This window comes from Zea mays, chromosome 1 (genome assembly GCF_902167145.1).
Source record: "Zea mays cultivar B73 chromosome 1, Zm-B73-REFERENCE-NAM-5.0, whole genome shotgun sequence".
Classification (NCBI taxonomy): Eukaryota; Viridiplantae; Streptophyta; class Magnoliopsida; order Poales; family Poaceae; genus Zea; species Zea mays.
In genome coordinates, this window is record NC_050096.1 from 261861298 (window position 1) to 261870333 (window position 9036).

Genomic DNA, 9036 nt, shown 5'->3' on the forward strand with positions numbered 1-9036 from the left:
CCGCCCCGCCCCGCTCGGGCGCGCCCCTGCACAGGCTCAGCCGCCTCGCTCCTGTTTGCCGCCACGGTTCCAGTAACGACGAGGCTGAGCGACAACTCCAGTGTCGATGTGTGACCCGAGTTCAACTCCTCTTTCATCGACCTCGAGATCCCAGGTACTATGATACATATGGCAAGATAGCTCGTTGATCTTGTGTGATGTGCTATTAATTAGTTCGGAACTTGATGGTTTCCATCTCTGAATGCCTTTAGGTTCCGAAGAGTTCCTGGAACTCATCAAGAGTGCACTTCTTACAGCCCTAGAAGGTATGGAATTCTGATCATTTTGGATTTCCTTAATATTTTGGTTCGTTTAATAACTGTGTTATTTGTGAGTTTAGGGAGTACTTCTTACAGCCTGTTTGTGTTATTTTGCACTTCTTACAGCCTGTTTGTGAGCTTGGTATTCCTCCTGAAAACATCACTGCAAACCAATTGTTATTTGGCACATTGAGGGAGTACGCCGGATTTGATCCCACAGAGCCCACTTCACGCAGTGGGGGTAAAGCAAAAGCAGTGTAGCAAATAAAACAGGTTTAGTTAAACTGTATATCTTTTGGTTGCAGCTTTTTAATTCTTACTAGTGTGCTAACCTTTGTTTGTGTTCAGGACCATGGCTACAAGACAATTGTTACGATTGGTGATGGCGCAACTGATCTGGAGGTAAATGGCTGGATAATACCTTTCAAACTTCTATCCTGGCAATAGTTATTAACATGTATAATATGCCTGGTTGGGTAAACATTAGTTTGTTGACACTAACCCCATTTTTGCAATGATATGGATATCTCCTGGCTGATTCGATTGATGAGGAGGCACGCAAACCTTTCTCGCTGTTTGTGTTTGTCACTGAAATTCTGTAGTGTTGTTTCTCTTGTTTAGATAGAACGAGATAGAAATAATAGGTGAGTGAACTTATGCAAAGATATAATTTATTAGGGCGTAGTAATGAGTGGGTCAAAGAGTTAATTTTGCTTAAGTCCTATCGAAAAGAAATTGGTTTGATGCTACCGACATCCGACAGCTGTTCTTTAGTGAATTATTTCAGAGAAAGAAATAACTAGCAAATGTATGCAGAGTAATGATACAAGACTTCTATTACATATCAGTGAATAGCATTTTTATCTACAATACTGTACCAAAATAAAAATATATGAAGTTACCTTAATCCGCGGTGTCTTTTGCAGGCTCGGCAACCTGGCGGAGCAGACTTGTTCATCTGTTACTGCGATTAATGTGTTGACCACTGAAAAATGAAAACTTGGCAGTAGTAGTTTCTGCGATTGATGTGACAATGGCAACATGATCATTTGCTTCAAAGAGCGATGGGTGCTTGTATTGATGAATAAATCTCCTATTAACATGTTTTGATTGAAGTACTTTGGTTGATGTATAGGATACTCAGGTTTTTTGTTTCTTCAGTCAGATATCATACACGAGTACAAATGAGATTAATGGTAAATGCATAAGGATAGAGTGATGTCTGGTTATTGTGGTACAATATTGTTAACTTACTTCACGCTGTATAAATATATACTATACAGTTTTAGCCGAGTCCTGTATCTGAACAAGACATGCCTTACAACAAATTATTTATTGTTTTGTGTGTTCCTAGATTCATGCTACCTGAAAATGTGGTATTGAAGTGCTTTGAAGGACTCCATCTTTTTTGACTGATTGTTGTTCCTTTTTCTCCCTTTCTAAAATCTAGATTGGATAGGAGCTCCGAACGCGAGCCATAGACGGGAGTTGATGCCACTGGGCGATGGATGGTCGCATCCTCAGGACCTCGGCGTGCAACAACAGCGGTAAGAACTCGCCCCCTTCCTCTCCGGTGGTAGTCTCACGATCTTCCTCCGCTGCCATTGAACTTTAAAATGAGAACCAAAAGCACACGGTTTCTGGCCTCCCTATTAGGGGATTCCACGGAGGGACTCCTCTTAGGGATAAACCAAGTGGTATGTGCCTTGCTTGCGTTTCGTTTTGTCCCTATTTTTAAAATTGAAACGAACAAACTGAGCCTTTTGTCATCTAAAATTTGTCTTGATTTTTTCCTAAAATTTACACACGGTTTGGTGCTCAGCCCTGAAGCTTTTTGTCATCTATAATATCTTCCTCGCCCTCGCAATATGTTCTGGTCTAGATTGTGGTCATTCCTTGCAGCAAACTAAGACTAATTACTTTTTCCTTCTTTACACATGACCTTTCAAGAACACTTAAATCTGTTTTGGACACTTAAATCAGTTGTGTGGTTACTTAACTGCTACTGTTCTTACTTTGATTTTTTGGTTGCTCATGGAGTCATGGTGCATATGCTCATGTTTGCAGACTGTCATTTTTCTCATCGCCTACTTCAATAGCCTACAACATTAGCAGGTTAGTTAAAGATTTTTAGTGTGCTAATCTTTTCTTTTTGCAAATAGAGACTGCTCTAAAATAAATGATGGCTTATGTTTTCATTTCATTTGTTGAACTCATATATTCCTCATCTATCCTCATCTAACATTGATTCTACTCTGATCTGATGTTTGGCATTTGTTTTCCCTCTACATTAGTTTCTCATTATTATATTTGTATAGATTCATATTCTTGAGACTAACCTAATCAGCATTCTTTACATAATAATATTATAAGGAGGATTAATTTCATATACAATACTATATATAATGAGATGAATCATAAACCTGATATATAACTGCTAACATATATGAGATGAATCATAAACCTGATATATAATGATATACATTAATTCTTGTTCTGAACAGAGGGAGTATCATTCTTATGGCATCTTATGTCTTTCGTCTAACTGGTTTATCTATCATTTTCCCAGCGAAGGATCGACAAAGGTGGCATCTGAGGCAGCAGATATAGGAAGACCAGCCTTGTTTCCAGCTTCTGGTTTATCAAACACTTTTGGGTTCAAGGTTCAGGACAAGCAAGGGAGAATGCAAAGATTTAACTGTGGTATGCATCCTCACCTCAATCCCTGCGTACTGGAGTTGTTTCATCATTTTTTTCTTGGCTTAGCGATTTAAATTGCTCTCTGAACTTTATGTGTTGGGAATGTCAGAAATGAGCAGCTTGACAGACCTGATAACTAGCATTCTTCAGAGGGTCGGCGATGACATTGACAGAAAACACCTGCCACAAATTTCGGTACTGGACTACTGGCTGAACCTAGTGCCTTTCTCAATATCTGTAACAATTCACACGACCATTTCGAATTCCTAAGTTTAATTTGTTCTTTGTCCTTTCCCGGTGCCACTCTACAGTATGAAGATGAGGACCATGATAAGGTCATATTGTCGTCGGACAGTGACCTTATAGCTGCCATAGACCACACAAGACAGATCGGTTGGAAGGTAGCGTCGTTTCCCAAGCAAAGGTGTGCCCTTGTTCCTGCCCAAAGATGCTCATCGATGCTCCTCTTTGCAGAGCCTAAGGCTGCACTTGGACTACGCCCGCCAGAAGAGAGGGGACGGTTCCTCAGACTTCGAGTACGCTGGCAAGGATGCATGGGCTTCTGCATACTGTAAGCATAAGATGAATTAATGCCATATGGAGAATAAGCTAGCATATGCTTCCTTAATGATGTTTTCTTTTTCCATGCATCTTCATATTACCAAACCCTTTTCTTGCAGGAAAAACAGATATAGAGTGATAAAAGGCATTAATGTAAGTACTACATAAATGTACTACTTGTATTTTTTAATAATCAATGCTTCAAAAGTCTATATAGACGCTAACTGGTGTAAGGGTTTTCCTATTATTGTAAGTTTGTTACAAGCAAGTGCTTTCCCTCACACAACTTCACCTTTTCTTTGCATGTTTATTACTTTTGTTTGCTGGTTTTGACTTACAACAAATTGTGTACGCAACTACTGTGGCATATCAGTGACCTTCCGAGAAGATACAATGGCGTTCTTAGTAGTAACGCTGCTTGATTTCTATAGTTGGAGTCATCAAACATCTAACATTTACACTTGAACTGTTTGGTGAAATGCTTGGGAGAAAGAGGCCAGCAAGAATGGAGTCATGGAACATCGGCAGGAGGGGTGCAGCAGCGGCAACCGATGTATCCCTTGAACAATCTGGTTTTGACAAGATGCAAATCAATCTAGTGTACACTGTATTCCACACTTTTACAGATTGTTTGGCTAATTACAAGATTATCTCAGTGTTTTGGTTTGGATTTAGAGTACACTTATGTATGAAATATTGATTGGTACTCATCTATATTATATTAATTATATTATTATTAAATATATATGTCTGTGTATTTCTCTTTCAAATTATTATAATGTGGAACCTCAAAAATGAATATAAATTGAAGAATATATAGTAATTTAAGTCAATTTGTTTAAATCTTATTAAGACGGTTCCAAAAATGTCTAATATCGGTCTTCTAAATAAGACGATTTCCAAAATGTCCAATATATGTCACCTAAATAAGACGGTTTTCATATCGCAAGTGTTTATTATTATAGAATATTTTAGACAGTTTACTAAATAACTTGTAACTTAAAATGTTCGTATACTCGACGGTTGTTTAGAAAAAGTGCCTTACATAAAACATAATTCAAGATAGGTTATTGGACAAAATGACTTAAACAAATACCTTTTTTAGACGGTTATAAACTAAAAACGTCTTATATAATATCATTTTAAGACGGTTTGCAACCGTCTTAAATGTGGGACATCTTTTGCGACTTCATCAAATTTGGACACTTGAGAAACGTCTTAATAAGTGAAAATTAACCGTCTCATATAACATGATCTGTAGTAGTGAGTTTACATGTATAATCAAATGAAATTCATCAAACGAGGTATGAGACATACTTGAATCTAATCATACAGAAAAGGTATTGGTGATGATGTAATACAACTGAAGGCATAAGTATTATATAATATGTTGCAAAAATTAATCTATAAAAAATATAAAACTAAATGAACTTTAGTTATGCATTATTGGTGAGCTGAATAATGTAAGTGAAAAAGAAGCATAACTATTAGTATCTTCATGTTGTGGATCATGCTTCGTCGCAGCCCTTAGAACTTTGCCTATCATTTCTCCAAATGCCTCGGATAGTTCAATCTGCTTGGACACAAGCATGTGATGGCTTTGTTGAAGAGAAGCGCAGTACTTGTCAACCTCCTAGTCATGCGCATCAAACAATGATTCGAACATTGGACGATGCTGGGTGGGTAGACAATTTAGCTTGTTGCCAATCAAATATTTGATGCGTGGAACATATATGTTGAATATCTCAGAAACCAGCCGTTCTGGAAAAATAACATAACAAGTCTCTGTGCGGCTACGAAAATGTTTAAATCCCAGTGATAACTGTTAGCGTGTATTAGAACTATAACATTTGTATCAACATCAAAACAAATGTTAATGACTAACCTCTCCATGACCAAATGGTTCTCCAGGTTGGCGGGAGCCACGTCTGTCAGCCCTAGTCAAATCTTTTATCGTCTCGTTGTCAAAAAACTTGATAAGGGGAGTACCATACTTGTTCCGAGGTGACGCAGTGTGGTGTAAATGGTCAAGGTAATATTCTAAGAACCTTATAGACAACAAGCATAAAACTTAAATATCAATGTAATAAATGATTATGTATGCAAATATAAAAAATGTTTGAAGTGCATATATGTGGTTGTTAATCAGAAAGTAACTTACAAGAATGATGAGGGAGCATCCATAAATTGTTGTGGTTATCTTTGTTGTGCTCCTCCTTTGCCAACGACTAGCAGCATCACACAGATCAGTATAGACTAATTGACACCAATCAATATCGGCCATGCGGTCCATGTTTGTTGTCATTAGGAACTCATTGTTGATAATACCCCATGAAGCAGATGGGAAAAGTAGCCGATTGAATAAAATCAGAAAAAAGAATCTGTCGGGGACCATAATTAGGGGTACCCCCAAGACTCCTAAACTCGGCTGGTAACCACCATCAGCACAAGCTGCAAAGGCCTGATGGGCGCAATACAGGTCAAAGCTCCGACCACTCAAGGGACACGATCTCGCCTCGCCCGAGCCCAGCCTCGGGCAGGAACAGTAGACCCAGGTGGATTCACGCCTCGCCCGAGGGCCTCCTCAAGCAACGGGCACACCTTCGACTCGCCCGAGGCCCAGCTCGGGCAGGCTTCGCAGTGAAGAAACCTTGTCCAGATCGCCTCGCCGACCGACCGTATCGCAGGAGCATTCAATGCAAGGATCGCCTGACACCTTATCCTGATGCACATTCCTCAGTCGGCAGGTCCGAAGTGACCGCAGTCACTTCGCCGCTCCACTGACTGACCTGACAGGAAAACAGCACCGCCTGCCCTGCTCTGACTATTGTGCCACCCGCCAGGGTGAGGCTGACAGCAGCAGAGTACAGCCTCAGGTGCCATAGGAAGCTTCGCCTCGCCTGACCCCGGGGCTCGGCCCCCGCCTCGACCTCGGAAGACGGTCCCCGCCTCACCCAACCCCAGGGCTCGGACTCAACCTCGACCTCGGAAGACGGTCTCCGCCTTGCCCGACCCTAGGGCTCGGACTCAACCTCGACCTCGGAAGACGGTCTCCGCCTCGCCCGACACCAGGGCACGGACTCAACCTCGACCTCGGAAGACGGTCTCCGCCTCGCCCGACCCCAGGGCTCGGACTCAACCTCGACCTCGGAGGAGTCACCGCCTCGCCCGACCTTGGGCTCGGACCGACCACGTCATAGGGGAGTACATCATTACCCTACCCTAGCTAGCTCGGGCTACGGGGAACAAGACCGGCGTCCCATCTAGCTCGCCCCAGTAAACAATTAATGATGGCGCCCCGCGTGCTCCCATGATGACGGCGGTTCTCAGCCCCCTACGGAAGCAAGGAGACGTCAGCAAGGACCCGACAGCCCCGACATCTGTGCTTCTACAGGGCTCAAGCGCTCCTCCGACGGCCACGACATCACATGCACAGGGCACTAACACCTCTCCGACAGCCACGTCGGCATGTACATAGGGCTCTGGCTCCTCTCTGCTAGACACGTTAGCACATTGCTACATCCCCCATTATACACCTCGACCCTCCCCTTACATCTATAAAAGGAAGGTCCAGGGCCCTCGTACGAGAAGGTGGCCGCACGGGAGGATGGGCTGACGAGCAGGCTCTCTCCCTCCCTCGCGAACGCTTGTAACCCCCTACTGCAAGCGCATCCGCCCTGGGCGCAGGATAACACGAGTCACGGTTCCCTTTTTTCCCCTTGTGTTCCATCTCGCGCCGACCCATCTGGGCTGGGACACGCAGCGATAATTTACTCGTCGGTCCAGGGACCCCTAGGGTCGAAACGCCGATAGTTGGCGCGCCAGGTAGGGGCCTGCTACGTGTTGACGAACAGCTTCCCGTCAAGCTCCAGATGGGTGGTCTCCAGCAACCTCTCCAGCCCGGGACGCTGCTCCGTTTCGGGAGTCTCGAGTTCATGTCCCTCGACGGTAGCTACGATATGGTACTCCTTCCTCCGCCGCGCGATAACGACAACAACGGCCGTCAGCCCGCCCGACGGCGGCGGAATCGATGACGTCTTCCCCGCGTGGCGGAAGAACGGCATCCGGGTCTGTCCCGTCACCTTCCCCGCCGCAGGAGGAGGAGGCGGGGCAACCATGGCCAAGCAGGAGGCGGCACCTCGTTGGCTGTCGAGCGAGTCGACGACGCCAGCGCCCCAGCGGGGGACACGTCGGGCGTTGACCTCGCGTCTGAGACGAAGACGAGCGTCGTTTCCCCGCAACACGCCAACCCCAAGCGGACGGATGACGACAGCACGCTCGCGAAGGACTTGCTGGGCGTTAGCCTCGTACCTGAGATAACGGTGTAGTCCGTCCCCGACGCGACTTTGTCACCATCCGTCGATCAAGAGGTACCGTCTGTTTTCCACCCTGTGCCTTTTAGATTCAGCTTCAACCCACCAAGCAACCCCGCTTCGATGGACGCTTTCATAGAGGCATATCCTAACCTTCCGGGGTACCATATGTGGTCAACCTGGGACCGTATGACGGTCGTCTCGACCTACGGGCCCCCGGGTTCCGAGGAAGATGACGAGCCCGACTCTGGTTGGGATTTCTCCGGGCTCGACAACCCCAATGCCATGCGAGACTTCATGACCGCATGGGACTACTACCTCTCTGATTACTCCGATGGTGGCCACAGCCTCGACGACGAGGACTGTGGCCCAAGTCGCGAATGTTTCCACATCGATCTAGGGGGTCTCGACGAAGGCAACCACCTTGGTATGCTGGAGGACGGCGATCCCCCTAGGCCTGTGCCTCGTGTTGACATCCTTCGGGAGCTAGCTGTGGTCCCAGTCCCTGCGGGGGGTCAGGACACACAGCTCAAGCAAATTCGCGAGATGCAGGGCAGGCTCGACGAGGAAGCAGGACAACTTGTGCAGCTCCGGCAGAACATCGAGCAGGAGTGGGTAGGCCGAGCACCAGCCGGAGAAGCGCGTCATCTGCCCCCAGGACGTCCAACACCGCATCGCTGACGATGCCAGGGCAAGGCTGCCCCGGGCTTCCAGTGGGGTAGGCCAGAACCTGGCTGCAGCAGCAATACTACTCCGAGCGATGCCGGAGGCATCCACCACCGAGGGGCGGCATATCCAGGGAGAACTCAAGAATCTCCTGGAGGATGCCACGGTCCGCCGGGCCGAAAGCTCTGCCTCCCGAAGGCAAGGATACCCCCCAGAGCATCGCGCCGCGACTTCCCGATTCATGCGGGAAGCCTCGGTCCACACCGGGCGCACGCGGGACACAACGCCTGCAGCCCCGGGTCGCCTCGGCAACGAGCACCACCGCCGCGACCGTCGAGCCCACCTCGATGAGAAGGTGCGCCGAGGCTACCACCCCAGGCGTGGGGGACGCTACGACAGCGGGGAGGATCAGAGTCCCTCGCCCGAACCACCCGGTCCGCAAGCTTTCAGCCGGGCCATACGACGGGCGCCGTTCCCGACCCAGTTCCGAGCCCCGA

The 9036-nt window shown here is 46.4% G+C and overlaps 1 long non-coding RNA gene and 1 other non-coding gene across 3 annotated transcripts; both read left to right on the forward strand.

Annotated features, from left to right (window-relative positions):
- The first annotated feature begins 248 nt into the window (after positions 1 to 248).
- On the forward strand, positions 249 to 1240 carry LOC103643746 (uncharacterized). 2 transcript variants are annotated; one of them, XR_561243.2, is made up of 4 exons: positions 249 to 305; positions 426 to 572; positions 648 to 701; positions 1226 to 1240. It is a non-coding gene; the product is annotated as an uncharacterized lncRNA (long non-coding RNA). The 2 variants fall into 2 exon arrangements; XR_561244.2 differs by having other exon boundaries at positions 426 to 540.
- A 1666-nt stretch (positions 1241 to 2906) lies between these two features.
- Positions 2907 to 3383, forward strand: LOC103645485 (uncharacterized). The gene is made up of 3 exons (XR_002266858.1): positions 2907 to 3002; positions 3109 to 3194; positions 3311 to 3383. It is a non-coding gene; the product is annotated as an uncharacterized protein (transcript).
- The last annotated feature ends 5653 nt before the right edge of the window (positions 3384 to 9036 follow it).